Below are 21205 nucleotides of genomic sequence, written 5' to 3'. Positions count from 1 at the left end.
ATAACCATCTCGTCTTGGTGCAAGACTATTTTAATAATCAGAGTGGCATGTGTATACATGGTATGAAAATACACTACTTAAATTTAATGTTCTATCGTTGTGAAGGGGATGTAGCTCAGTGGTAGAGCGTTCGCTTTGCATGTGAAAGGCCCCGGGTTCGATCCCCGGCATCTCCACTCCTAATTTTTTGTCAATGTAATTGAATCCAATTAAATTATGTCTTTCGTGCACGGTCAAGTGAAAATGCACAGTAAAACATAGGAGAGCATCTCCGACCTCTCTTAGGACATCTACATGAACACTTGTCCTGCGGTAAAAGGCGGAATTGAAAAGGAAATATTGATGAAAATCCAGGGACGGGGATGTAGCTCAGTGGTAGAGCGTTCGCTTCGCATGTGAAAGGCCCCGGGTTCGATCCCCGGCAGCTCCATATTTTTTGGTCGCAGACAAAAGCGGCATCGAGAAATCAAAGTAATCTCGCCTACACAATGCTGCTTTGCCCTAAAAATCATAGAAAGCGCAACGAAATATAAGTGCTGTTTGAACAGCGCAATCGGCACAGATGACTTAAAACTTCAAAATCACTCTTCTTAAAAGGCACGTCTCAAATGCACGCTCAAACATTTCAGGCAAAGCCGAATTAATTCCACACTCCCTTTCCCCGACAGGTTTTACAATTGTGTCTCAATTTTAAATGGATTATAACTTATCGTGAGTCAGAACAAATCGAATGTTAATGTTAATGATTCCAGCCTGAAACAATGCGTTTTATAGAGTTGCGTCGACAGTAGCGACTATTCGCGGTGATTTCGCTTCCTTTTGCAGTCTTACGTTATTTGCATTCTATAGTCTATCTAACGCCAGTCGACATTCCCAGTGACGTTGTAACGTACAAAAAGGCTCGATTGCTGTTTTTGTTGCTCTTTATATGTGTTAAGTTACCCCACTATGAGTAAGTCCCAGGTAGTCTAGTGGTTAGGATTCCGCGCTCTCACCGCGGCGGCCGGGGTTCGATTCCCCGTCTGGGAAGATATTTTTGCGCCTTTTCTCCGGATCGATATTGATATTAATAACGGTATATGCTTCAAACAACTGTTATGTGTACGTGGTCAATGAAAGAAACGATATACGTTTGTCCTATCGTGCATAGTATATACTATATGATTTCCTTTTACAACCGATACTTTATATATGTCTTTCTTCAGCTCAATATATAACGCGGCCGACTGATTGATGGTTCAGTACATGAAAATGAATTACAAATGTACTTGCTCAACACATTTCAATCCCAATACAACTGTTAGAGACATAAAGATAACCATCTCGTCTTGGTGCAAGACTATTTTAATAATCAGAGTGGCATGTGTATACATGGTATGAAAATACACTACTTAAATTTAATGTTCTATCGTTGTGAAGGGGATGTAGCTCAGTGGTAGAGCGTTCGCTTTGCATGTGAAAGGCCCCGGGTTCGATCCCCGGCATCTCCACTCCTAATTTTTTGTCAATGTAATTGAATCCAATTAAATTATGTCTTTCGTGCACGGTCAAGTGAAAATGCACAGTAAAACATAGGAGAGCATCTCCGACCTCTCTTAGGACATCTACATGAACACTTGTCCTGCGGTAAAAGGCGGAATTGAAAAGGAAATATTGATGAAAATCCAGGGACGGGGATGTAGCTCAGTGGTAGAGCGTTCGCTTCGCATGTGAAAGGCCCCGGGTTCGATCCCCGGCATCTCCATATTTTTTGGTCGCAGACAAAAGCGGCATCGAGAAATCAAAGTAATCTCGCCTACACAATGCTGCTTTGCCCTAAAAATCATAGAAAGCGCAACGAAATATAAGTGCTGTTTGAACAGCGCAATCGGCACAGATGACTTAAAACTTCAAAATCACTCTTCTTAAAAGGCACGTCTCAAATGCACGCTCAAACATTTCAGGCAAAGCCGAATTAATTCCACACTCCCTTTCCCCGACAGGTTTTACAATTGTGTCTCAATTTTAAATGGATTATAACTTATCGTGAGTCAGAACAAATCGAATGTTAATGTTAATGATTCCAGCCTGAAACAATGCGTTTTATAGAGTTGCGTCGACAGTAGCGACTATTCGCGGTGATTTCGCTTCCTTTTGCAGTCTTACGTTATTTGCATTCTATAGTCTATCTAACGCCAGTCGACATTCCCAGTGACGTTGTAACGTACAAAAAGGCTCGATTGCTGTTTTTGTTGCTCTTTATATGTGTTAAGTTACCCCACTATGAGTAAGTCCCAGGTAGTCTAGTGGTTAGGATTCCGCGCTCTCACCGCGGCGGCCGGGGTTCGATTCCCCGTCTGGGAAGATATTTTTGCGCCTTTTCTCCGGATCGATATTGATATTAATAACGGTATATGCTTCAAACAACTGTTATGTGTACGTGGTCAATGAAAGAAACGATATACGTTTGTCCTATCGTGCATAGTATATACTATATGATTTCCTTTTACAACCGATACTTTATATATGTCTTTCTTCAGCTCAATATATAACGCGGTCGACTGATTGATGGTTCAGTACATGAAAATGAATTACAAATGTACTTGCTCAACACATTTCAATCCCAATACAACTGTTAGAGACATAAAGATAACCATCTCGTCTTGGTGCAAGACTATTTTAATAATCAGAGTGGCATGTGTATACATGGTATGAAAATACACTACTTAAATTTAATGTTCTATCGTTGTGAAGGGGATGTAGCTCAGTGGTAGAGCGTTCGCTTTGCATGTGAAAGGCCCCGGGTTCGATCCCCGGCATCTCCACTCCTAATTTTTTGTCAATGTAATTGAATCCAATTAAATTATGTCTTTCGTGCACGGTCAAGTGAAAATGCACAGTAAAACATAGGAGAGCATCTCCGACCTCTCTTAGGACATCTACATGAACACTTGTCCTGCGGTAAAAGGCGGAATTGAAAAGGAAATATTGATGAAAATCCAGGGACGGGGATGTAGCTCAGTGGTAGAGCGTTCGCTTCGCATGTGAAAGGCCCCGGGTTCGATCCCCGGCATCTCCATATTTTTTGGTCGCAGACAAAAGCGGCATCGAGAAATCAAAGTAATCTCGCCTACACAATGCTGCTTTGCCCTAAAAATCATAGAAAGCGCAACGAAATATAAGTGCTGTTTGAACAGCGCAATCGGCACAGATGACTTAAAACTTCAAAATCACTCTTCTTAAAAGGCACGTCTCAAATGCACGCTCAAACATTTCAGGCAAAGCCGAATTAATTCCACACTCCCTTTCCCCGACAGGTTTTACAATTGTGTCTCAATTTTAAATGGATTATAACTTATCGTGAGTCAGAACAAATCGAATGTTAATGTTAATGATTCCAGCCTGAAACAATGCGTTTTATAGAGTTGCGTCGACAGTAGCGACTATTCGCGGTGATTTCGCTTCCTTTTGCAGTCTTACGTTATTTGCATTCTATAGTCTATCTAACGCCAGTCGACATTCCCAGTGACGTTGTAACGTACAAAAAGGCTCGATTGCTGTTTTTGTTGCTCTTTATATGTGTTAAGTTACCCCACTATGAGTAAGTCCCAGGTAGTCTAGTGGTTAGGATTCCGCGCTCTCACCGCGGCGGCCGGGGTTCGATTCCCCGTCTGGGAAGATATTTTTGCGCCTTTTCTCCGGATCGATATTGATATTAATAACGGTATATGCTTCAAACAACTGTTATGTGTACGTGGTCAATGAAAGAAACGATATACGTTTGTCCTATCGTGCATAGTATATACTATATGATTTCCTTTTACAACCGATACTTTATATATGTCTTTCTTCAGCTCAATATATAACGCGGCCGACTGATTGATGGTTCAGTACATGAAAATGAATTACAAATGTACTTGCTCAACACATTTCAATCCCAATACAACTGTTAGAGACATAAAGATAACCATCTCGTCTTGGTGCAAGACTATTTTAATAATCAGAGTGGCATGTGTATACATGGTATGAAAATACACTACTTAAATTTAATGTTCTATCGTTGTGAAGGGGATGTAGCTCAGTGGTAGAGCGTTCGCTTTGCATGTGAAAGGCCCCGGGTTCGATCCCCGGCATCTCCACTCCTAATTTTTTGTCAATGTAATTGAATCCAATTAAATTATGTCTTTCGTGCACGGTCAAGTGAAAATGCACAGTAAAACATAGGAGAGCATCTCCGACCTCTCTTAGGACATCTACATGAACACTTGTCCTGCGGTAAAAGGCGGAATTGAAAAGGAAATATTGATGAAAATCCAGGGACGGGGATGTAGCTCAGTGGTAGAGCGTTCGCTTCGCATGTGAAAGGCCCCGGGTTCGATCCCCGGCATCTCCATATTTTTTGGTCGCAGACAAAAGCGGCATCGAGAAATCAAAGTAATCTCGCCTACACAATGCTGCTTTGCCCTAAAAATCATAGAAAGCGCAACGAAATATAAGTGCTGTTTGAACAGCGCAATCGGCACAGATGACTTAAAACTTCAAAATCACTCTTCTTAAAAGGCACGTCTCAAATGCACGCTCAAACATTTCAGGCAAAGCCGAATTAATTCCACACTCCCTTTCCCCGACAGGTTTTACAATTGTGTCTCAATTTTAAATGGATTATAACTTATCGTGAGTCAGAACAAATCGAATGTTAATGTTAATGATTCCAGCCTGAAACAATGCGTTTTATAGAGTTGCGTCGACAGTAGCGACTATTCGCGGTGATTTCGCTTCCTTTTGCAGTCTTACGTTATTTGCATTCTATAGTCTATCTAACGCCAGTCGACATTCCCAGTGACGTTGTAACGTACAAAAAGGCTCGATTGCTGTTTTTGTTGCTCTTTATATGTGTTAAGTTACCCCACTATGAGTAAGTCCCAGGTAGTCTAGTGGTTAGGATTCCGCGCTCTCACCGCGGCGGCCGGGGTTCGATTCCCCGTCTGGGAAGATATTTTTGCGCCTTTTCTCCGGATCGATATTGATATTAATAACGGTATATGCTTCAAACAACTGTTATGTGTACGTGGTCAATGAAAGAAACGATATACGTTTGTCCTATCGTGCATAGTATATACTATATGATTTCCTTTTACAACCGATACTTTATATATGTCTTTCTTCAGCTCAATATATAACGCGGCCGACTGATTGATGGTTCAGTACATGAAAATGAATTACAAATGTACTTGCTCAACACATTTCAATCCCAATACAACTGTTAGAGACATAAAGATAACCATCTCGTCTTGGTGCAAGACTATTTTAATAATCAGAGTGGCATGTGTATACATGGTATGAAAATACACTACTTAAATTTAATGTTCTATCGTTGTGAAGGGGATGTAGCTCAGTGGTAGAGCGTTCGCTTTGCATGTGAAAGGCCCCGGGTTCGATCCCCGGCATCTCCACTCCTAATTTTTTGTCAATGTAATTGAATCCAATTAAATTATGTCTTTCGTGCACGGTCAAGTGAAAATGCACAGTAAAACATAGGAGAGCATCTCCGACCTCTCTTAGGACATCTACATGAACACTTGTCCTGCGGTAAAAGGCGGAATTGAAAAGGAAATATTGATGAAAATCCAGGGACGGGGATGTAGCTCAGTGGTAGAGCGTTCGCTTCGCATGTGAAAGGCCCCGGGTTCGATCCCCGGCATCTCCATATTTTTTGGTCGCAGACAAAAGCGGCATCGAGAAATCAAAGTAATCTCGCCTACACAATGCTGCTTTGCCCTAAAAATCATAGAAAGCGCAACGAAATATAAGTGCTGTTTGAACAGCGCAATCGGCACAGATGACTTAAAACTTCAAAATCACTCTACTTAAAAGGCACGTCTCAAATGCACGCTCAAACATTTCAGGCAAAGCCGAATTAATTCCACACTCCCTTTCCCCGACAGGTTTTACAATTGTGTCTCAATTTTAAATGGATTATAACTTATCGTGAGTCAGAACAAATCGAATGTTAATGTTAATGATTCCAGCCTGAAACAATGCGTTTTATAGAGTTGCGTCGACAGTAGCGACTATTCGCGGTGATTTCGCTTCCTTTTGCAGTCTTACGTTATTTGCATTCTATAGTCTATCTAACGCCAGTCGACATTCCCAGTGACGTTGTAACGTACAAAAAGGCTCGATTGCTGTTTTTGTTGCTCTTTATATGTGTTAAGTTACCCCACTATGAGTAAGTCCCAGGTAGTCTAGTGGTTAGGATTCCGCGCTCTCACCGCGGCGGCCGGGGTTCGATTCCCCGTCTGGGAAGATATTTTTGCGCCTTTTCTCCGGATCGATATTGATATTAATAACGGTATATGCTTCAAACAACTGTTATGTGTACGTGGTCAATGAAAGAAACGATATACGTTTGTCCTATCGTGCATAGTATATACTATATGATTTCCTTTTACAACCGATACTTTATATATGTCTTTCTTCAGCTCAATATATAACGCGGCCGACTGATTGATGGTTCAGTACATGAAAATGAATTACAAATGTACTTGCTCAACACATTTCAATCCCAATACAACTGTTAGAGACATAAAGATAACCATCTCGTCTTGGTGCAAGACTATTTTAATAATCAGAGTGGCATGTGTATACATGGTATGAAAATACACTACTTAAATTTAATGTTCTATCGTTGTGAAGGGGATGTAGCTCAGTGGTAGAGCGTTCGCTTTGCATGTGAAAGGCCCCGGGTTCGATCCCCGGCATCTCCACTCCTAATTTTTTGTCAATGTAATTGAATCCAATTAAATTATGTCTTTCGTGCACGGTCAAGTGAAAATGCACAGTAAAACATAGGAGAGCATCTCCGACCTCTCTTAGGACATCTACATGAACACTTGTCCTGCGGTAAAAGGCGGAATTGAAAAGGAAATATTGATGAAAATCCAGGGACGGGGATGTAGCTCAGTGGTAGAGCGTTCGCTTCGCATGTGAAAGGCCCCGGGTTCGATCCCCGGCATCTCCATATTTTTTGGTCGCAGACAAAAGCGGCATCGAGAAATCAAAGTAATCTCGCCTACACAATGCTGCTTTGCCCTAAAAATCATAGAAAGCGCAACGAAATATAAGTGCTGTTTGAACAGCGCAATCGGCACAGATGACTTAAAACTTCAAAATCACTCTTCTTAAAAGGCACGTCTCAAATGCACGCTCAAACATTTCAGGCAAAGCCGAATTAATTCCACACTCCCTTTCCCCGACAGGTTTTACAATTGTGTCTCAATTTTAAATGGATTATAACTTATCGTGAGTCAGAACAAATCGAATGTTAATGTTAATGATTCCAGCCTGAAACAATGCGTTTTATAGAGTTGCGTCGACAGTAGCGACTATTCGCGGTGATTTCGCTTCCTTTTGCAGTCTTACGTTATTTGCATTCTATAGTCTATCTAACGCCAGTCGACATTCCCAGTGACGTTGTAACGTACAAAAAGGCTCGATTGCTGTTTTTGTTGCTCTTTATATGTGTTAAGTTACCCCACTATGAGTAAGTCCCAGGTAGTCTAGTGGTTAGGATTCCGCGCTCTCACCGCGGCGGCCGGGGTTCGATTCCCCGTCTGGGAAGATATTTTTGCGCCTTTTCTCCGGATCGATATTGATATTAATAACGGTATATGCTTCAAACAACTGTTATGTGTACGTGGTCAATGAAAGAAACGATATACGTTTGTCCTATCGTGCATAGTATATACTATATGATTTCCTTTTACAACCGATACTTTATATATGTCTTTCTTCAGCTCAATATATAACGCGGCCGACTGATTGATGGTTCAGTACATGAAAATGAATTACAAATGTACTTGCTCAACACATTTCAATCCCAATACAACTGTTAGAGACATAAAGATAACCATCTCGTCTTGGTGCAAGACTATTTTAATAATCAGAGTGGCATGTGTATACATGGTATGAAAATACACTACTTAAATTTAATGTTCTATCGTTGTGAAGGGGATGTAGCTCAGTGGTAGAGCGTTCGCTTTGCATGTGAAAGGCCCCGGGTTCGATCCCCGGCATCTCCACTCCTAATTTTTTGTCAATGTAATTGAATCCAATTAAATTATGTCTTTCGTGCACGGTCAAGTGAAAATGCACAGTAAAACATAGGAGAGCATCTCCGACCTCTCTTAGGACATCTACATGAACACTTGTCCTGCGGTAAAAGGCGGAATTGAAAAGGAAATATTGATGAAAATCCAGGGACGGGGATGTAGCTCAGTGGTAGAGCGTTCGCTTCGCATGTGAAAGGCCCCGGGTTCGATCCCCGGCATCTCCATATTTTTTGGTCGCAGACAAAAGCGGCATCGAGAAATCAAAGTAATCTCGCCTACACAATGCTGCTTTGCCCTAAAAATCATAGAAAGCGCAACGAAATATAAGTGCTGTTTGAACAGCGCAATCGGCACAGATGACTTAAAACTTCAAAATCACTCTTCTTAAAAGGCACGTCTCAAATGCACGCTCAAACATTTCAGGCAAAGCCGAATTAATTCCACACTCCCTTTCCCCGACAGGTTTTACAATTGTGTCTCAATTTTAAATGGATTATAACTTATCGTGAGTCAGAACAAATCGAATGTTAATGTTAATGATTCCAGCCTGAAACAATGCGTTTTATAGAGTTGCGTCGACAGTAGCGACTATTCGCGGTGATTTCGCTTCCTTTTGCAGTCTTACGTTATTTGCATTCTATAGTCTATCTAACGCCAGTCGACATTCCCAGTGACGTTGTAACGTACAAAAAGGCTCGATTGCTGTTTTTGTTGCTCTTTATATGTGTTAAGTTACCCCACTATGAGTAAGTCCCAGGTAGTCTAGTGGTTAGGATTCCGCGCTCTCACCGCGGCGGCCGGGGTTCGATTCCCCGTCTGGGAAGATATTTTTGCGCCTTTTCTCCGGATCGATATTGATATTAATAACGGTATATGCTTCAAACAACTGTTATGTGTACGTGGTCAATGAAAGAAACGATATACGTTTGTCCTATCGTGCATAGTATATACTATATGATTTCCTTTTACAACCGATACTTTATATATGTCTTTCTTCAGCTCAATATATAACGCGGCCGACTGATTGATGGTTCAGTACATGAAAATGAATTACAAATGTACTTGCTCAACACATTTCAATCCCAATACAACTGTTAGAGACATAAAGATAACCATCTCGTCTTGGTGCAAGACTATTTTAATAATCAGAGTGGCATGTGTATACATGGTATGAAAATACACTACTTAAATTTAATGTTCTATCGTTGTGAAGGGGATGTAGCTCAGTGGTAGAGCGTTCGCTTTGCATGTGAAAGGCCCCGGGTTCGATCCCCGGCATCTCCACTCCTAATTTTTTGTCAATGTAATTGAATCCAATTAAATTATGTCTTTCGTGCACGGTCAAGTGAAAATGCACAGTAAAACATAGGAGAGCATCTCCGACCTCTCTTAGGACATCTACATGAACACTTGTCCTGCGGTAAAAGGCGGAATTGAAAAGGAAATATTGATGAAAATCCAGGGACGGGGATGTAGCTCAGTGGTAGAGCGTTCGCTTCGCATGTGAAAGGCCCCGGGTTCGATCCCCGGCATCTCCATATTTTTTGGTCGCAGACAAAAGCGGCATCGAGAAATCAAAGTAATCTCGCCTACACAATGCTGCTTTGCCCTAAAAATCATAGAAAGCGCAACGAAATATAAGTGCTGTTTGAACAGCGCAATCGGCACAGATGACTTAAAACTTCAAAATCACTCTTCTTAAAAGGCACGTCTCAAATGCACGCTCAAACATTTCAGGCAAAGCCGAATTAATTCCACACTCCCTTTCCCCGACAGGTTTTACAATTGTGTCTCAATTTTAAATGGATTATAACTTATCGTGAGTCAGAACAAATCGAATGTTAATGTTAATGATTCCAGCCTGAAACAATGCGTTTTATAGAGTTGCGTCGACAGTAGCGACTATTCGCGGTGATTTCGCTTCCTTTTGCAGTCTTACGTTATTTGCATTCTATAGTCTATCTAACGCCAGTCGACATTCCCAGTGACGTTGTAACGTACAAAAAGGCTCGATTGCTGTTTTTGTTGCTCTTTATATGTGTTAAGTTACCCCACTATGAGTAAGTCCCAGGTAGTCTAGTGGTTAGGATTCCGCGCTCTCACCGCGGCGGCCGGGGTTCGATTCCCCGTCTGGGAAGATATTTTTGCGCCTTTTCTCCGGATCGATATTGATATTAATAACGGTATATGCTTCAAACAACTGTTATGTGTACGTGGTCAATGAAAGAAACGATATACGTTTGTCCTATCGTGCATAGTATATACTATATGATTTCCTTTTACAACCGATACTTTATATATGTCTTTCTTCAGCTCAATATATAACGCGGCCGACTGATTGATGGTTCAGTACATGAAAATGAATTACAAATGTACTTGCTCAACACATTTCAATCCCAATACAACTGTTAGAGACATAAAGATAACCATCTCGTCTTGGTGCAAGACTATTTTAATAATCAGAGTGGCATGTGTATACATGGTATGAAAATACACTACTTAAATTTAATGTTCTATCGTTGTGAAGGGGATGTAGCTCAGTGGTAGAGCGTTCGCTTTGCATGTGAAAGGCCCCGGGTTCGATCCCCGGCATCTCCACTCCTAATTTTTTGTCAATGTAATTGAATCCAATTAAATTATGTCTTTCGTGCACGGTCAAGTGAAAATGCACAGTAAAACATAGGAGAGCATCTCCGACCTCTCTTAGGACATCTACATGAACACTTGTCCTGCGGTAAAAGGCGGAATTGAAAAGGAAATATTGATGAAAATCCAGGGACGGGGATGTAGCTCAGTGGTAGAGCGTTCGCTTCGCATGTGAAAGGCCCCGGGTTCGATCCCCGGCATCTCCATATTTTTTGGTCGCAGACAAAAGCGGCATCGAGAAATCAAAGTAATCTCGCCTACACAATGCTGCTTTGCCCTAAAAATCATAGAAAGCGCAACGAAATATAAGTGCTGTTTGAACAGCGCAATCGGCACAGATGACTTAAAACTTCAAAATCACTCTTCTTAAAAGGCACGTCTCAAATGCACGCTCAAACATTTCAGGCAAAGCCGAATTAATTCCACACTCCCTTTCCCCGACAGGTTTTACAATTGTGTCTCAATTTTAAATGGATTATAACTTATCGTGAGTCAGAACAAATCGAATGTTAATGTTAATGATTCCAGCCTGAAACAATGCGTTTTATAGAGTTGCGTCGACAGTAGCGACTATTCGCGGTGATTTCGCTTCCTTTTGCAGTCTTACGTTATTTGCATTCTATAGTCTATCTAACGCCAGTCGACATTCCCAGTGACGTTGTAACGTACAAAAAGGCTCGATTGCTGTTTTTGTTGCTCTTTATATGTGTTAAGTTACCCCACTATGAGTAAGTCCCAGGTAGTCTAGTGGTTAGGATTCCGCGCTCTCACCGCGGCGGCCGGGGTTCGATTCCCCGTCTGGGAAGATATTTTTGCGCCTTTTCTCCGGATCGATATTGATATTAATAACGGTATATGCTTCAAACAACTGTTATGTGTACGTGGTCAATGAAAGAAACGATATACGTTTGTCCTATCGTGCATAGTATATACTATATGATTTCCTTTTACAACCGATACTTTATATATGTCTTTCTTCAGCTCAATATATAACGCGGCCGACTGATTGATGGTTCAGTACATGAAAATGAATTACAAATGTACTTGCTCAACACATTTCAATCCCAATACAACTGTTAGAGACATAAAGATAACCATCTCGTCTTGGTGCAAGACTATTTTAATAATCAGAGTGGCATGTGTATACATGGTATGAAAATACACTACTTAAATTTAATGTTCTATCGTTGTGAAGGGGATGTAGCTCAGTGGTAGAGCGTTCGCTTTGCATGTGAAAGGCCCCGGGTTCGATCCCCGGCATCTCCACTCCTAATTTTTTGTCAATGTAATTGAATCCAATTAAATTATGTCTTTCGTGCACGGTCAAGTGAAAATGCACAGTAAAACATAGGAGAGCATCTCCGACCTCTCTTAGGACATCTACATGAACACTTGTCCTGCGGTAAAAGGCGGAATTGAAAAGGAAATATTGATGAAAATCCAGGGACGGGGATGTAGCTCAGTGGTAGAGCGTTCGCTTCGCATGTGAAAGGCCCCGGGTTCGATCCCCGGCATCTCCATATTTTTTGGTCGCAGACAAAAGCGGCATCGAGAAATCAAAGTAATCTCGCCTACACAATGCTGCTTTGCCCTAAAAATCATAGAAAGCGCAACGAAATATAAGTGCTGTTTGAACAGCGCAATCGGCACAGATGACTTAAAACTTCAAAATCACTCTTCTTAAAAGGCACGTCTCAAATGCACGCTCAAACATTTCAGGCAAAGCCGAATTAATTCCACACTCCCTTTCCCCGACAGGTTTTACAATTGTGTCTCAATTTTAAATGGATTATAACTTATCGTGAGTCAGAACAAATCGAATGTTAATGTTAATGATTCCAGCCTGAAACAATGCGTTTTATAGAGTTGCGTCGACAGTAGCGACTATTCGCGGTGATTTCGCTTCCTTTTGCAGTCTTACGTTATTTGCATTCTATAGTCTATCTAACGCCAGTCGACATTCCCAGTGACGTTGTAACGTACAAAAAGGCTCGATTGCTGTTTTTGTTGCTCTTTATATGTGTTAAGTTACCCCACTATGAGTAAGTCCCAGGTAGTCTAGTGGTTAGGATTCCGCGCTCTCACCGCGGCGGCCGGGGTTCGATTCCCCGTCTGGGAAGATATTTTTGCGCCTTTTCTCCGGATCGATATTGATATTAATAACGGTATATGCTTCAAACAACTGTTATGTGTACGTGGTCAATGAAAGAAACGATATACGTTTGTCCTATCGTGCATAGTATATACTATATGATTTCCTTTTACAACCGATACTTTATATATGTCTTTCTTCAGCTCAATATATAACGCGGTCGACTGATTGATGGTTCAGTACATGAAAATGAATTACAAATGTACTTGCTCAACACATTTCAATCCCAATACAACTGTTAGAGACATAAAGATAACCATCTCGTCTTGGTGCAAGACTATTTTAATAATCAGAGTGGCATGTGTATACATGGTATGAAAATACACTACTTAAATTTAATGTTCTATCGTTGTGAAGGGGATGTAGCTCAGTGGTAGAGCGTTCGCTTTGCATGTGAAAGGCCCCGGGTTCGATCCCCGGCATCTCCACTCCTAATTTTTTGTCAATGTAATTGAATCCAATTAAATTATGTCTTTCGTGCACGGTCAAGTGAAAATGCACAGTAAAACATAGGAGAGCATCTCCGACCTCTCTTAGGACATCTACATGAACACTTGTCCTGCGGTAAAAGGCGGAATTGAAAAGGAAATATTGATGAAAATCCAGGGACGGGGATGTAGCTCAGTGGTAGAGCGTTCGCTTCGCATGTGAAAGGCCCCGGGTTCGATCCCCGGCATCTCCATATTTTTTGGTCGCAGACAAAAGCGGCATCGAGAAATCAAAGTAATCTCGCCTACACAATGCTGCTTTGCCCTAAAAATCATAGAAAGCGCAACGAAATATAAGTGCTGTTTGAACAGCGCAATCGGCACAGATGACTTAAAACTTCAAAATCACTCTTCTTAAAAGGCACGTCTCAAATGCACGCTCAAACATTTCAGGCAAAGCCGAATTAATTCCACACTCCCTTTCCCCGACAGGTTTTACAATTGTGTCTCAATTTTAAATGGATTATAACTTATCGTGAGTCAGAACAAATCGAATGTTAATGTTAATGATTCCAGCCTGAAACAATGCGTTTTATAGAGTTGCGTCGACAGTAGCGACTATTCGCGGTGATTTCGCTTCCTTTTGCAGTCTTACGTTATTTGCATTCTATAGTCTATCTAACGCCAGTCGACATTCCCAGTGACGTTGTAACGTACAAAAAGGCTCGATTGCTGTTTTTGTTGCTCTTTATATGTGTTAAGTTACCCCACTATGAGTAAGTCCCAGGTAGTCTAGTGGTTAGGATTCCGCGCTCTCACCGCGGCGGCCGGGGTTCGATTCCCCGTCTGGGAAGATATTTTTGCGCCTTTTCTCCGGATCGATATTGATATTAATAACGGTATATGCTTCAAACAACTGTTATGTGTACGTGGTCAATGAAAGAAACGATATACGTTTGTCCTATCGTGCATAGTATATACTATATGATTTCCTTTTACAACCGATACTTTATATATGTCTTTCTTCAGCTCAATATATAACGCGGCCGACTGATTGATGGTTCAGTACATGAAAATGAATTACAAATGTACTTGCTCAACACATTTCAATCCCAATACAACTGTTAGAGACATAAAGATAACCATCTCGTCTTGGTGCAAGACTATTTTAATAATCAGAGTGGCATGTGTATACATGGTATGAAAATACACTACTTAAATTTAATGTTCTATCGTTGTGAAGGGGATGTAGCTCAGTGGTAGAGCGTTCGCTTTGCATGTGAAAGGCCCCGGGTTCGATCCCCGGCATCTCCACTCCTAATTTTTTGTCAATGTAATTGAATCCAATTAAATTATGTCTTTCGTGCACGGTCAAGTGAAAATGCACAGTAAAACATAGGAGAGCATCTCCGACCTCTCTTAGGACATCTACATGAACACTTGTCCTGCGGTAAAAGGCGGAATTGAAAAGGAAATATTGATGAAAATCCAGGGACGGGGATGTAGCTCAGTGGTAGAGCGTTCGCTTCGCATGTGAAAGGCCCCGGGTTCGATCCCCGGCATCTCCATATTTTTTGGTCGCAGACAAAAGCGGCATCGAGAAATCAAAGTAATCTCGCCTACACAATGCTGCTTTGCCCTAAAAATCATAGAAAGCGCAACGAAATATAAGTGCTGTTTGAACAGCGCAATCGGCACAGATGACTTAAAACTTCAAAATCACTCTTCTTAAAAGGCACGTCTCAAATGCACGCTCAAACATTTCAGGCAAAGCCGAATTAATTCCACACTCCCTTTCCCCGACAGGTTTTACAATTGTGTCTCAATTTTAAATGGATTATAACTTATCGTGAGTCAGAACAAATCGAATGTTAATGTTAATGATTCCAGCCTGAAACAATGCGTTTTATAGAGTTGCGTCGACAGTAGCGACTATTCGCGGTGATTTCGCTTCCTTTTGCAGTCTTACGTTATTTGCATTCTATAGTCTATCTAACGCCAGTCGACATTCCCAGTGACGTTGTAACGTACAAAAAGGCTCGATTGCTGTTTTTGTTGCTCTTTATATGTGTTAAGTTACCCCACTATGAGTAAGTCCCAGGTAGTCTAGTGGTTAGGATTCCGCGCTCTCACCGCGGCGGCCGGGGTTCGATTCCCCGTCTGGGAAGATATTTTTGCGCCTTTTCTCCGGATCGATATTGATATTAATAACGGTATATGCTTCAAACAACTGTTATGTGTACGTGGTCAATGAAAGAAACGATATACGTTTGTCCTATCGTGCATAGTATATACTATATGATTTCCTTTTACAACCGATACTTTATATATGTCTTTCTTCAGCTCAATATATAACGCGGCCGACTGATTGATGGTTCAGTACATGAAAATGAATTACAAATGTACTTGCTCAACACATTTCAATCCCAATACAACTGTTAGAGACATAAAGATAACCATCTCGTCTTGGTGCAAGACTATTTTAATAATCAGAGTGGCATGTGTATACATGGTATGAAAATACACTACTTAAATTTAATGTTCTATCGTTGTGAAGGGGATGTAGCTCAGTGGTAGAGCGTTCGCTTTGCATGTGAAAGGCCCCGGGTTCGATCCCCGGCATCTCCACTCCTAATTTTTTGTCAATGTAATTGAATCCAATTAAATTATGTCTTTCGTGCACGGTCAAGTGAAAATGCACAGTAAAACATAGGAGAGCATCTCCGACCTCTCTTAGGACATCTACATGAACACTTGTCCTGCGGTAAAAGGCGGAATTGAAAAGGAAATATTGATGAAAATCCAGGGACGGGGATGTAGCTCAGTGGTAGAGCGTTCGCTTCGCATGTGAAAGGCCCCGGGTTCGATCCCCGGCATCTCCATATTTTTTGGTCGCAGACAAAAGCGGCATCGAGAAATCAAAGTAATCTCGCCTACACAATGCTGCTTTGCCCTAAAAATCATAGAAAGCGCAACGAAATATAAGTGCTGTTTGAACAGCGCAATCGGCACAGATGACTTAAAACTTCAAAATCACTCTTCTTAAAAGGCACGTCTCAAATGCACGCTCAAACATTTCAGGCAAAGCCGAATTAATTCCACACTCCCTTTCCCCGACAGGTTTTACAATTGTGTCTCAATTTTAAATGGATTATAACTTATCGTGAGTCAGAACAAATCGAATGTTAATGTTAATGATTCCAGCCTGAAACAATGCGTTTTATAGAGTTGCGTCGACAGTAGCGACTATTCGCGGTGATTTCGCTTCCTTTTGCAGTCTTACGTTATTTGCATTCTATAGTCTATCTAACGCCAGTCGACATTCCCAGTGACGTTGTAACGTACAAAAAGGCTCGATTGCTGTTTTTGTTGCTCTTTATATGTGTTAAGTTACCCCACTATGAGTAAGTCCCAGGTAGTCTAGTGGTTAGGATTCCGCGCACTCACCGCGGCGGCCGGGGTTCGATTCCCCGTCTGGGAAGATATTTTTGCGCCTTTTCTCCGGATCGATATTGATATTAATAACGGTATATGCTTCAAACAACTGTTATGTGTACGTGGTCAATGAAAGAAACGATATACGTTTGTCCTATCGTGCATAGTATATACTATATGATTTCCTTTTACAACCGATACTTTATATATGTCTTTCTTCAGCTCAATATATAACGCGGTCGACTGATTGATGGTTCAGTACATGAAAATGAATTACAAATGTACTTGCTCAACACATTTCAATCCCAATACAACTGTTAGAGACATAAAGATAACCATCTCGTCTTGGTGCAAGACTATTTTAATAATCAGAGTGGCATGTGTATACATGGTATGAAAATACACTACTTAAATTTAATGTTCTATCGTTGTGAAGGGGATGTAGCTCAGTGGTAGAGCGTTCGCTTTGCATGTGAAAGGCCCCGGGTTCGATCCCCGGCATCTCCACTCCTAATTTTTTGTCAATGTAATTGAATCCAATTAAATTATGTCTTTCGTGCACGGTCAAGTGAAAATGCACAGTAAAACATAGGAGAGCATCTCCGACCTCTCTTAGGACATCTACATGAACACTTGTCCTGCGGTAAAAGGCGGAATTGAAAAGGAAATATTGATGAAAATCCAGGGACGGGGATGTAGCTCAGTGGTAGAGCGTTCGCTTCGCATGTGAAAGGCCCCGGGTTCGATCCCCGGCATCTCCATATTTTTTGGTCGCAGACAAAAGCGGCATCGAGAAATCAAAGTAATCTCGCCTACACAATGCTGCTTTGCCCTAAAAATCATAGAAAGCGCAACGAAATATAAGTGCTGTTTGAACAGCGCAATCGGCACAGATGACTTAAAACTTCAAAATCACTCTTCTTAAAAGGCACGTCTCAAATGCACGCTCAAACATTTCAGGCAAAGCCGAATTAATTCCACACTCCCTTTCCCCGACAGGTTTTACAATTGTGTCTCAATTTTAAATGGATTATAACTTATCGTGAGTCAGAACAAATCGAATGTTAATGTTAATGATTCCAGCCTGAAACAATGCGTTTTATAGAGTTGCGTCGACAGTAGCGACTATTCGCGGTGATTTCGCTTCCTTTTGCAGTCTTACGTTATTTGCATTCTATAGTCTATCTAACGCCAGTCGACATTCCCAGTGACGTTGTAACGTACAAAAAGGCTCGATTGCTGTTTTTGTTGCTCTTTATATGTGTTAAGTTACCCCACTATGAGTAAGTCCCAGGTAGTCTAGTGGTTAGGATTCCGCGCTCTCACCGCGGCGGCCGGGGTTCGATTCCCCGTCTGGGAAGATATTTTTGCGCCTTTTCTCCGGATCGATATTGATATTAATAACGGTATATGCTTCAAACAACTGTTATGTGTACGTGGTCAATGAAAGAAACGATATACGTTTGTCCTATCGTGCATAGTATATACTATATGATTTCCTTTTACAACCGATACTTTATATATGTCTTTCTTCAGCTCAATATATAACGCGGCCGACTGATTGATGGTTCAGTACATGAAAATGAATTACAAATGTACTTGCTCAACACATTTCAATCCCAATACAACTGTTAGAGACATAAAGATAACCATCTCGTCTTGGTGCAAGACTATTTTAATAATCAGAGTGGCATGTGTATACATGGTATGAAAATACACTACTTAAATTTAATGTTCTATCGTTGTGAAGGGGATGTAGCTCAGTGGTAGAGCGTTCGCTTTGCATGTGAAAGGCCCCGGGTTCGATCCCCGGCATCTCCACTCCTAATTTTTTGTCAATGTAATTGAATCCAATTAAATTATGTCTTTCGTGCACGGTCAAGTGAAAATGCACAGTAAAACATAGGAGAGCATCTCCGACCTCTCTTAGGACATCTACATGAACACTTGTCCTGCGGTAAAAGGCGGAATTGAAAAGGAAATATTGATGAAAATCCAGGGACGGGGATGTAGCTCAGTGGTAGAGCGTTCGCTTCGCATGTGAAAGGCCCCGGGTTCGATCCCCGGCATCTCCATATTTTTTGGTCGCAGACAAAAGCGGCATCGAGAAATCAAAGTAATCTCGCCTACACAATGCTGCTTTGCCCTAAAAATCATAGAAAGCGCAACGAAATATAAGTGCTGTTTGAACAGCGCAATCGGCACAGATGACTTAAAACTTCAAAATCACTCTTCTTAAAAGGCACGTCTCAAATGCACGCTCAAACATTTCAGGCAAAGCCGAATTAATTCCACACTCCCTTTCCCCGACAGGTTTTACAATTGTGTCTCAATTTTAAATGGATTATAACTTATCGTGAGTCAGAACAAATCGAATGTTAATGTTAATGATTCCAGCCTGAAACAATGCGTTTTATAGAGTTGCGTCGACAGTAGCGACTATTCGCGGTGATTTCGCTTCCTTTTGCAGTCTTACGTTATTTGCATTCTATAGTCTATCTAACGCCAGTCGACATTCCCAGTGACGTTGTAACGTACAAAAAGGCTCGATTGCTGTTTTTGTTGCTCTTTATATGTGTTAAGTTACCCCACTATGAGTAAGTCCCAGGTAGTCTAGTGGTTAGGATTCCGCGCTCTCACCGCGGCGGCCGGGGTTCGATTCCCCGTCTGGGAAGATATTTTTGCGCCTTTTCTCCGGATCGATATTGATATTAATAACGGTATATGCTTCAAACAACTGTTATGTGTACGTGGTCAATGAAAGAAACGATATACGTTTGTCCTATCGTGCATAGTATATACTATATGATTTCCTTTTACAACCGATACTTTATATATGTCTTTCTTCAGCTCAATATATAACGCGGTCGACTGATTGATGGTTCAGTACATGAAAATGAATTACAAATGTACTTGCTCAACACATTTCAATCCCAATACAACTGTTAGAGACATAAAGATAACCATCTCGTCTTGGTGCAAGACTATTTTAATAATCAGAGTGGCATGTGTATACATGGTATGAAAATACACTACTTAAATTTAATGTTCTATCGTTGTGAAGGGGATGTAGCTCAGTGGTAGAGCGTTCGCTTTGCATGTGAAAGGCCCCGGGTTCGATCCCCGGCATCTCCACTCCTAATTTTTTGTCAATGTAATTGAATCCAATTAAATTATGTCTTTCGTGCACGGTCAAGTGAAAATGCACAGTAAAACATAGGAGAGCATCTCCGACCTCTCTTAGGACATCTACATGAACACTTGTCCTGCGGTAAAAGGCGGAATTGAAAAGGAAATATTGATGAAAATCCAGGGACGGGGATGTAGCTCAGTGGTAGAGCGTTCGCTTCGCATGTGAAAGGCCCCGGGTTCGATCCCCGGCATCTCCATATTTTTTGGTCGCAGACAAAAGCGGCATCGAGAAATCAAAGTAATCTCGCCTACACAATGCTGCTTTGCCCTAAAAATCATAGAAAGCGCAACGAAATATAAGTGCTGTTTGAACAGCGCAATCGGCACAGATGACTTAAAACTTCAAAATCACTCTTCTTAAAAGGCACGTCTCAAATGCACGCTCAAACATTTCAGGCAAAGCCGAATTAATTCCACACTCCCTTTCCCCGACAGGTTTTACAATTGTGTCTCAATTTTAAATGGATTATAACTTATCGTGAGTCAGAACAAATCGAATGTTAATGTTAATGATTCCAGCCTGAAACAATGCGTTTTATAGAGTTGCGTCGACAGTAGCGACTATTCGCGGTGATTTCGCTTCCTTTTGCAGTCTTACGTTATTTGCATTCTATAGTCTATCTAACGCCAGTCGACATTCCCAGTGACGTTGTAACGTACAAAAAGGCTCGATTGCTGTTTTTGTTGCTCTTTATATGTGTTAAGTTACCCCACTATGAGTAAGTCCCAGGTAGTCTAGTGGTTAGGATTCCGCGCTCTCACCGCGGCGGCCGGGGTTCGATTCCCCGTCTGGGAAGATATTTTTGCGCCTTTTCTCCGGATCGATATTGATATTAATAACGGTATATGCTTCAAACAACTGTTATGTGTACGTGGTCAATGAAAGAAACGATATACGTTTGTCCTATCGTGCATAGTATATACTATATGATTTCCTTTTACAACCGATACTTTATATATGTCTTTCTTCAGCTCAATATATAACGCGGCCGACTGATTGATGGTTCAGTACATGAAAATGAATTACAAATGTACTTGCTCAACACATTTCAATCCCAATACAACTGTTAGAGACATAAAGATAACCATCTCGTCTTGGTGCAAGACTATTTTAATAATCAGAGTGGCATGTGTATACATGGTATGAAAATACACTACTTAAATTTAATGTTCTATCGTTGTGAAGGGGATGTAGCTCAGTGGTAGAGCGTTCGCTTTGCATGTGAAAGGCCCCGGGTTCGATCCCCGGCATCTCCACTCCT

The 21205-nt window shown here is 41.3% G+C and overlaps 49 non-coding genes across 49 annotated transcripts; all 49 read left to right on the top strand.

Moving 5' to 3' along the window:
* Positions 1 to 104: 104 nt before the first annotated feature.
* On the top strand, positions 105 to 176 carry Trnaa-ugc (transfer RNA alanine (anticodon UGC)). The gene has a single exon. It is a non-coding gene; the product is annotated as a tRNA-Ala (tRNA).
* A 182-nt stretch (positions 177 to 358) lies between these two features.
* On the top strand, positions 359 to 430 carry Trnaa-cgc (transfer RNA alanine (anticodon CGC)). The gene has a single exon. It is a non-coding gene; the product is annotated as a tRNA-Ala (tRNA).
* A 527-nt stretch (positions 431 to 957) lies between these two features.
* On the top strand, positions 958 to 1029 carry Trnae-cuc (transfer RNA glutamic acid (anticodon CUC)). The gene has a single exon. It is a non-coding gene; the product is annotated as a tRNA-Glu (tRNA).
* Positions 1030 to 1418: 389 nt separating this feature from the next.
* Positions 1419 to 1490, top strand: Trnaa-ugc (transfer RNA alanine (anticodon UGC)). The gene has a single exon. It is a non-coding gene; the product is annotated as a tRNA-Ala (tRNA).
* Positions 1491 to 1672: 182 nt separating this feature from the next.
* On the top strand, positions 1673 to 1744 carry Trnaa-cgc (transfer RNA alanine (anticodon CGC)). Its single transcript has one exon. It is a non-coding gene; the product is annotated as a tRNA-Ala (tRNA).
* Positions 1745 to 2271: 527 nt separating this feature from the next.
* On the top strand, positions 2272 to 2343 carry Trnae-cuc (transfer RNA glutamic acid (anticodon CUC)). The gene has a single exon. It is a non-coding gene; the product is annotated as a tRNA-Glu (tRNA).
* Positions 2344 to 2732: 389 nt separating this feature from the next.
* Trnaa-ugc (transfer RNA alanine (anticodon UGC)) lies at positions 2733 to 2804 on the top strand. The gene has a single exon. It is a non-coding gene; the product is annotated as a tRNA-Ala (tRNA).
* A 182-nt stretch (positions 2805 to 2986) lies between these two features.
* Positions 2987 to 3058, top strand: Trnaa-cgc (transfer RNA alanine (anticodon CGC)). Its single transcript has one exon. It is a non-coding gene; the product is annotated as a tRNA-Ala (tRNA).
* Positions 3059 to 3585: 527 nt separating this feature from the next.
* Trnae-cuc (transfer RNA glutamic acid (anticodon CUC)) lies at positions 3586 to 3657 on the top strand. The gene has a single exon. It is a non-coding gene; the product is annotated as a tRNA-Glu (tRNA).
* A 389-nt stretch (positions 3658 to 4046) lies between these two features.
* Trnaa-ugc (transfer RNA alanine (anticodon UGC)) lies at positions 4047 to 4118 on the top strand. Its single transcript has one exon. It is a non-coding gene; the product is annotated as a tRNA-Ala (tRNA).
* A 182-nt stretch (positions 4119 to 4300) lies between these two features.
* Positions 4301 to 4372, top strand: Trnaa-cgc (transfer RNA alanine (anticodon CGC)). The gene has a single exon. It is a non-coding gene; the product is annotated as a tRNA-Ala (tRNA).
* A 527-nt stretch (positions 4373 to 4899) lies between these two features.
* Positions 4900 to 4971, top strand: Trnae-cuc (transfer RNA glutamic acid (anticodon CUC)). The gene has a single exon. It is a non-coding gene; the product is annotated as a tRNA-Glu (tRNA).
* A 389-nt stretch (positions 4972 to 5360) lies between these two features.
* Trnaa-ugc (transfer RNA alanine (anticodon UGC)) lies at positions 5361 to 5432 on the top strand. The gene has a single exon. It is a non-coding gene; the product is annotated as a tRNA-Ala (tRNA).
* A 182-nt stretch (positions 5433 to 5614) lies between these two features.
* On the top strand, positions 5615 to 5686 carry Trnaa-cgc (transfer RNA alanine (anticodon CGC)). The gene has a single exon. It is a non-coding gene; the product is annotated as a tRNA-Ala (tRNA).
* A 527-nt stretch (positions 5687 to 6213) lies between these two features.
* Trnae-cuc (transfer RNA glutamic acid (anticodon CUC)) lies at positions 6214 to 6285 on the top strand. The gene has a single exon. It is a non-coding gene; the product is annotated as a tRNA-Glu (tRNA).
* Positions 6286 to 6674: 389 nt separating this feature from the next.
* Trnaa-ugc (transfer RNA alanine (anticodon UGC)) lies at positions 6675 to 6746 on the top strand. Its single transcript has one exon. It is a non-coding gene; the product is annotated as a tRNA-Ala (tRNA).
* Positions 6747 to 6928: 182 nt separating this feature from the next.
* Trnaa-cgc (transfer RNA alanine (anticodon CGC)) lies at positions 6929 to 7000 on the top strand. Its single transcript has one exon. It is a non-coding gene; the product is annotated as a tRNA-Ala (tRNA).
* A 527-nt stretch (positions 7001 to 7527) lies between these two features.
* Trnae-cuc (transfer RNA glutamic acid (anticodon CUC)) lies at positions 7528 to 7599 on the top strand. Its single transcript has one exon. It is a non-coding gene; the product is annotated as a tRNA-Glu (tRNA).
* A 389-nt stretch (positions 7600 to 7988) lies between these two features.
* Positions 7989 to 8060, top strand: Trnaa-ugc (transfer RNA alanine (anticodon UGC)). Its single transcript has one exon. It is a non-coding gene; the product is annotated as a tRNA-Ala (tRNA).
* Positions 8061 to 8242: 182 nt separating this feature from the next.
* Positions 8243 to 8314, top strand: Trnaa-cgc (transfer RNA alanine (anticodon CGC)). Its single transcript has one exon. It is a non-coding gene; the product is annotated as a tRNA-Ala (tRNA).
* Positions 8315 to 8841: 527 nt separating this feature from the next.
* Positions 8842 to 8913, top strand: Trnae-cuc (transfer RNA glutamic acid (anticodon CUC)). The gene has a single exon. It is a non-coding gene; the product is annotated as a tRNA-Glu (tRNA).
* Positions 8914 to 9302: 389 nt separating this feature from the next.
* Positions 9303 to 9374, top strand: Trnaa-ugc (transfer RNA alanine (anticodon UGC)). The gene has a single exon. It is a non-coding gene; the product is annotated as a tRNA-Ala (tRNA).
* A 182-nt stretch (positions 9375 to 9556) lies between these two features.
* Trnaa-cgc (transfer RNA alanine (anticodon CGC)) lies at positions 9557 to 9628 on the top strand. The gene has a single exon. It is a non-coding gene; the product is annotated as a tRNA-Ala (tRNA).
* A 527-nt stretch (positions 9629 to 10155) lies between these two features.
* On the top strand, positions 10156 to 10227 carry Trnae-cuc (transfer RNA glutamic acid (anticodon CUC)). The gene has a single exon. It is a non-coding gene; the product is annotated as a tRNA-Glu (tRNA).
* Positions 10228 to 10616: 389 nt separating this feature from the next.
* Trnaa-ugc (transfer RNA alanine (anticodon UGC)) lies at positions 10617 to 10688 on the top strand. Its single transcript has one exon. It is a non-coding gene; the product is annotated as a tRNA-Ala (tRNA).
* A 182-nt stretch (positions 10689 to 10870) lies between these two features.
* Trnaa-cgc (transfer RNA alanine (anticodon CGC)) lies at positions 10871 to 10942 on the top strand. The gene has a single exon. It is a non-coding gene; the product is annotated as a tRNA-Ala (tRNA).
* Positions 10943 to 11469: 527 nt separating this feature from the next.
* On the top strand, positions 11470 to 11541 carry Trnae-cuc (transfer RNA glutamic acid (anticodon CUC)). The gene has a single exon. It is a non-coding gene; the product is annotated as a tRNA-Glu (tRNA).
* Positions 11542 to 11930: 389 nt separating this feature from the next.
* Trnaa-ugc (transfer RNA alanine (anticodon UGC)) lies at positions 11931 to 12002 on the top strand. The gene has a single exon. It is a non-coding gene; the product is annotated as a tRNA-Ala (tRNA).
* A 182-nt stretch (positions 12003 to 12184) lies between these two features.
* On the top strand, positions 12185 to 12256 carry Trnaa-cgc (transfer RNA alanine (anticodon CGC)). The gene has a single exon. It is a non-coding gene; the product is annotated as a tRNA-Ala (tRNA).
* A 527-nt stretch (positions 12257 to 12783) lies between these two features.
* On the top strand, positions 12784 to 12855 carry Trnae-cuc (transfer RNA glutamic acid (anticodon CUC)). The gene has a single exon. It is a non-coding gene; the product is annotated as a tRNA-Glu (tRNA).
* A 389-nt stretch (positions 12856 to 13244) lies between these two features.
* On the top strand, positions 13245 to 13316 carry Trnaa-ugc (transfer RNA alanine (anticodon UGC)). Its single transcript has one exon. It is a non-coding gene; the product is annotated as a tRNA-Ala (tRNA).
* A 182-nt stretch (positions 13317 to 13498) lies between these two features.
* Trnaa-cgc (transfer RNA alanine (anticodon CGC)) lies at positions 13499 to 13570 on the top strand. Its single transcript has one exon. It is a non-coding gene; the product is annotated as a tRNA-Ala (tRNA).
* A 527-nt stretch (positions 13571 to 14097) lies between these two features.
* Positions 14098 to 14169, top strand: Trnae-cuc (transfer RNA glutamic acid (anticodon CUC)). The gene has a single exon. It is a non-coding gene; the product is annotated as a tRNA-Glu (tRNA).
* Positions 14170 to 14558: 389 nt separating this feature from the next.
* Trnaa-ugc (transfer RNA alanine (anticodon UGC)) lies at positions 14559 to 14630 on the top strand. The gene has a single exon. It is a non-coding gene; the product is annotated as a tRNA-Ala (tRNA).
* Positions 14631 to 14812: 182 nt separating this feature from the next.
* On the top strand, positions 14813 to 14884 carry Trnaa-cgc (transfer RNA alanine (anticodon CGC)). Its single transcript has one exon. It is a non-coding gene; the product is annotated as a tRNA-Ala (tRNA).
* A 527-nt stretch (positions 14885 to 15411) lies between these two features.
* On the top strand, positions 15412 to 15483 carry Trnae-cuc (transfer RNA glutamic acid (anticodon CUC)). Its single transcript has one exon. It is a non-coding gene; the product is annotated as a tRNA-Glu (tRNA).
* A 389-nt stretch (positions 15484 to 15872) lies between these two features.
* On the top strand, positions 15873 to 15944 carry Trnaa-ugc (transfer RNA alanine (anticodon UGC)). Its single transcript has one exon. It is a non-coding gene; the product is annotated as a tRNA-Ala (tRNA).
* Positions 15945 to 16126: 182 nt separating this feature from the next.
* Positions 16127 to 16198, top strand: Trnaa-cgc (transfer RNA alanine (anticodon CGC)). The gene has a single exon. It is a non-coding gene; the product is annotated as a tRNA-Ala (tRNA).
* Positions 16199 to 16725: 527 nt separating this feature from the next.
* On the top strand, positions 16726 to 16797 carry Trnae-cuc (transfer RNA glutamic acid (anticodon CUC)). The gene has a single exon. It is a non-coding gene; the product is annotated as a tRNA-Glu (tRNA).
* A 389-nt stretch (positions 16798 to 17186) lies between these two features.
* Trnaa-ugc (transfer RNA alanine (anticodon UGC)) lies at positions 17187 to 17258 on the top strand. The gene has a single exon. It is a non-coding gene; the product is annotated as a tRNA-Ala (tRNA).
* Positions 17259 to 17440: 182 nt separating this feature from the next.
* On the top strand, positions 17441 to 17512 carry Trnaa-cgc (transfer RNA alanine (anticodon CGC)). Its single transcript has one exon. It is a non-coding gene; the product is annotated as a tRNA-Ala (tRNA).
* Positions 17513 to 18039: 527 nt separating this feature from the next.
* Positions 18040 to 18111, top strand: Trnae-cuc (transfer RNA glutamic acid (anticodon CUC)). The gene has a single exon. It is a non-coding gene; the product is annotated as a tRNA-Glu (tRNA).
* A 389-nt stretch (positions 18112 to 18500) lies between these two features.
* Positions 18501 to 18572, top strand: Trnaa-ugc (transfer RNA alanine (anticodon UGC)). Its single transcript has one exon. It is a non-coding gene; the product is annotated as a tRNA-Ala (tRNA).
* Positions 18573 to 18754: 182 nt separating this feature from the next.
* On the top strand, positions 18755 to 18826 carry Trnaa-cgc (transfer RNA alanine (anticodon CGC)). The gene has a single exon. It is a non-coding gene; the product is annotated as a tRNA-Ala (tRNA).
* A 527-nt stretch (positions 18827 to 19353) lies between these two features.
* Trnae-cuc (transfer RNA glutamic acid (anticodon CUC)) lies at positions 19354 to 19425 on the top strand. The gene has a single exon. It is a non-coding gene; the product is annotated as a tRNA-Glu (tRNA).
* Positions 19426 to 19814: 389 nt separating this feature from the next.
* Positions 19815 to 19886, top strand: Trnaa-ugc (transfer RNA alanine (anticodon UGC)). Its single transcript has one exon. It is a non-coding gene; the product is annotated as a tRNA-Ala (tRNA).
* Positions 19887 to 20068: 182 nt separating this feature from the next.
* On the top strand, positions 20069 to 20140 carry Trnaa-cgc (transfer RNA alanine (anticodon CGC)). Its single transcript has one exon. It is a non-coding gene; the product is annotated as a tRNA-Ala (tRNA).
* A 527-nt stretch (positions 20141 to 20667) lies between these two features.
* Trnae-cuc (transfer RNA glutamic acid (anticodon CUC)) lies at positions 20668 to 20739 on the top strand. The gene has a single exon. It is a non-coding gene; the product is annotated as a tRNA-Glu (tRNA).
* Positions 20740 to 21128: 389 nt separating this feature from the next.
* Positions 21129 to 21200, top strand: Trnaa-ugc (transfer RNA alanine (anticodon UGC)). Its single transcript has one exon. It is a non-coding gene; the product is annotated as a tRNA-Ala (tRNA).
* The last annotated feature ends 5 nt before the right edge of the window (positions 21201 to 21205 follow it).

Source organism: Mytilus trossulus, chromosome 2 (assembly GCF_036588685.1).
Source record: "Mytilus trossulus isolate FHL-02 chromosome 2, PNRI_Mtr1.1.1.hap1, whole genome shotgun sequence".
NCBI classification, from domain to species: Eukaryota; Metazoa; Mollusca; class Bivalvia; order Mytilida; family Mytilidae; genus Mytilus; species Mytilus trossulus.
Note: the sequence above shows the minus strand (reverse complement) of the source record. Positions and strands in the feature narration are given on the sequence as shown.